At 47.3% G+C, this 3,859-nt stretch overlaps 1 long non-coding RNA gene across 1 annotated transcript in view; it reads left to right on the top strand.

Annotated features, from left to right (window-relative positions):
• The window catches only part of LOC117962066, a 7,985-nt gene that overhangs the window by 528 nt on the left and 3,598 nt on the right, over positions 1–3,859 (top strand). The window lies entirely within an intron of this gene.

The raw sequence follows: 3,859 nt of genomic DNA, 5'->3' as shown, positions 1-3,859 counted from the left end.
TTTTATATAGACCTTAGTGGTCCCCTAATACTGGATCGGAGTCTCTTTTATATAGACCTTAGTGGTCCCCTAATACTGGATCTGAAGTCTCTTCAGGGGGGGGGGGACTCATATTAATGTTAAAACCTCATAAAGGGACATTTTCATGTCATGGGACCTTTAAAGATGAAGGTAAAGGTTTATAAAAGCAGCGTGAGTCCGTGGTGATGGACACATCGTGGTCAGGCGGACGGACAGGCAGACGGACAGATGGAAGGACAGGCAGACGGACAGATGGAAGGACAGGCGGACGGACAGGCGGACGGACGGTAAAACAGAACAAGGCCACGCTGTAGACCTGGTTTTTGAATAGCAACGTTACCGAATTTAGGCCACGATGGACGACTGATGAGGAAAGTCTTTCCATCCGCTGGCAGACACTGCACGGGTAACGCCGGGTTTTTACCCCATGTTGCCCCCCCCCCCAACACTAAAGATTGGACCAGATTTCTACCACTCTACTCTAGACCGATTCAGAGTAGGCCTGCATGATCAATAGTTATAAAATCGTAATCTTGAGTCACAATTTAATTTTTTTAACGACTTTGATTCTCATTTAATTTCACGAGGCGACTGCATCGCAAGCAGCGACTTTGTTCGGAGTATAAAAAAGGTTTTAAAGCGCTTCAATGCCCCCCCCCCCCCGACATCTGTGTTTACAGGTTTTTGGTGATGCTGAAGATGCCAAAAAAATCTGTCTGGTTCTGCCAATTTGTTTAGTTATAATCAGAGAATCGAGATATCAATTCTAAGCAAAAACAACGTGACTCATATTTCCCCCGAATCGTGCAGGACTAGTTCAGAGGCCCCGATTGCAAATTTAACCCTAGGACAACATGAGGGTTAATTAACTACCTTTAGAGGGAGTTCTGCGTCCAGGCCGGTCGGGAAGAAAGGCAGATAAAAAACGTGGAATCCAATTAAAAACTGTGCAGTGTCTGCCCGGCATCAGGGATGTTTTCGTGTCTTTTTAAACGTGTTTATAGAGGAACTATTTAGGAGAAACGATGGCGGCATTTCACTCCGAACGCTCCGTACATTAAGACCCACGTCTCTACTTTCTCTACTTCTTCCCACCTGTGCTGCACACGGCCACTCATATTTGATGAATTGAGATCCTACATTTGATCCACGTGCGTGTCTTTTGGTGCCGTTGATTGTTCTGAACATGCCCGCAGACAGTCGACAGCATTTCCTCATCCAGACCCAATACCGTCGGTCCTACTGTACTGCAACGATTAACGGAGCCTTGGACTATACAGGCGAAAAAAAGAGAAGAAAAACAAAAAGGAACACAGGTATGTTTTTTTCCACCCAGGCTGACCAGGTGCTGGTTCTGGTGCAGGTTCTACTCGCCAGTTATCTAAGAACCAGTTGGATCTTCCCCAGCCTGAGAGCCGAAGGGCGGGGCTTACGTCACGACGTCACTGCAAGACGGGCCTTCGACGGCTCTTCGTGGACCGCTGTGGACCGAGGACACATTTAAAAAAGACAGGGAATCATCTCGCATGATTTAAACACCGTCAGGGTGAACAGACGTCCCGGTTTGACCCAATTTTGTCCCAATTTTCCCGACAAAGAGCCCAACGGGACCTGCTCCCAGCACCTGACGTAACCGGTTCAGATCTCTAGACCAGCGCTACGTTGGAACCCGTGTTCTTGGCCCAGAACCAGGTTTATTTATGTGGAAAAACAAAGACCCTGTTTGATATTTGGCCCTGACTCCGAACCAGCACCAGAACCGCCTTGGTGGAAAAGACATACGAGTGTAGTTGCTTCTAAATACCACAATCCAACCGTAGCTGTACTACAGCCACGACGAGTCCGTTTCCATAGCAAAACCCGGTGCGTCCTCTCACTGCAGACGCCACACCAACCAATCAACAGACAGAGATTATTAAAATGAGCTTAATTAACCGAGATTAAACCTTCCAAGAACCCAGACCGGGACCACAAGTGAGCAGGTTGTTGTTTTGTTGTTTTTTAGGAAAGCCAAGTAACGGAATAATCCACAACGCTGCCGAGTCAAGAGCGCTCCTTCCCGAAAAGGTAAAAAAAAACAAAAAAAAAAACACACACAATCCCCGGCGTGGATCGCACACAGAAAACCTCTTCAAGTTCTCACTCTTCAAAAAGATCCTAAGTTGGAGAATTTTGAGCTTTTCGAAGAGCGAGTCATCATCTTTTTTTGGCAGCTGACTTTCTCAGGTTTTACACCCCTTGTTCTGGCGTCGTCCTCGTGGTCCTCCGATGTTTATGTTTAAAATCCCATCGGACTGTTTGTGAAACTGCAACGGGTCAGTATGCAAACGTCCGTCAACAATATCTGAAAACACGAAGGTCTGGATTTATATTTCGTGCGACAAAGGACCGGTAGACGGAGTTATTTCCCAAATTAATGTTGGGAAAAAACACAGAAGAATTGAGGAAAGCCGACGTAAACACACTGGATATCAGACCAGGCTGTGGGCGTCCAAAAGGGAGACTAAAACCTAAGCTAAACCAGGTCCTTTTGAGTCCAGATCCAAACCCACACACACACGTGTATGTCACTGGGGCCGCTATGCGAGGACCCGTTAAGGTCTAGTCCCGGTTCTAGTTCTAGCTCGGCTCCAGTTCAACAGACCAGAAGTTCTATATATAATCACACGGGTCCGAAGAGGGGGAAACCCAGTCAAGCAATGGTGCTGGTTCTGGGTTCAAAGCTTCTACTTGGAAGCAGTTAAAACCAGAACCAGGTCCCGGGTTGGGCTCAGTCTCAGTGCATTCAGGTCTAGTTCGGATCTGGTTTTAGTCCGGGTCGTTCTCCGCAGCTTCTCTGAAGTTTAAAAATCAGAACCTGATTCGAGTCTGTTTTTTTGGCCCTGGGGTCCTGGTTTTGGTTCTGGGGCGCCTCCTCTCAGGACTTGTCCGCCAGATGAGACTGCTCTGTGGACCCCTCCTCGTCTGAGAGACCCGTTTCCACGGTGATGACCAGGGACGCCACAGAGGCGCTGCTGGCTATTGGCTGAAGCTCACCTGGAAGAGGGAGAGAGGACGTCGCTCTCGGTTACACAAACAGGAAGTGGAGAGATGTCTGATGACATCAAGGAAGCAGGAAACGTTAACGTGACTTTATTCGCAACAACAACAACAACAAAAACAACAACAACAATAAACAACAAGGCCAGGCAGCTTTATTTATTTACTTTATTTCTAAAAACAGCTAAATAGTTTGAAATACAACAATAAGAGTGCAGTGTAGCAGAATCACCACTAGGTGTCAGTATAACGCCACCTGTTGGTTGTTGTTACCTGTGTGTATCTCCATGTGTTACCTGTGTGTCTGTGTGTGTGTGTGTGTGTGTGTGTGTGTGTGTCTCCATTTGTTACCTGGGTGTGTGTTTGGTGTGTTTGTGTGTGTGTGTTTGTTACGCGTGTGTGTCTCCGTGTGTTACCCTGTGTGTGTGTGTGTGTTTGTGTTACTTGTGTGTGTGTCTGTGTGTTACCCCGTGTGTGTGTGTGTTCCTGTGTGTGTGTCCATGTGTTACCCCGTGTGTGTGTGTGTATTCCTGTGTGTGTGTGTGTGTCCGTCCGTGTGTTACCCCGTATGTGTGTGTTACCCGTGTGTATGTGTGTGTGTGTGTGTGTGTTCCTGTGTTCCTGTGTGTGTGTTCCTGTGTTCCTGTGTGTGTGTGTGTGTTACCTGTGTGTATGTGTTACCTGTGTGTGTGTGTTTGTGTTCCTGTGTGTGTGTGTGTGTGTGTTTTACCTGTGTGTGTGTTTGTGTTCCTGTGTGTGTGTTTGGGTTACCTGTGTGCGTGTGTGTGTGTGTTTGTGT

This window comes from Etheostoma cragini, chromosome 19, assembly GCF_013103735.1.
Source record: "Etheostoma cragini isolate CJK2018 chromosome 19, CSU_Ecrag_1.0, whole genome shotgun sequence".
NCBI lineage: Eukaryota > Metazoa > Chordata > Actinopteri > Perciformes > Percidae > Etheostoma > Etheostoma cragini.
Note: the sequence above shows the minus strand (reverse complement) of the source record. Positions and strands in the feature narration are given on the sequence as shown.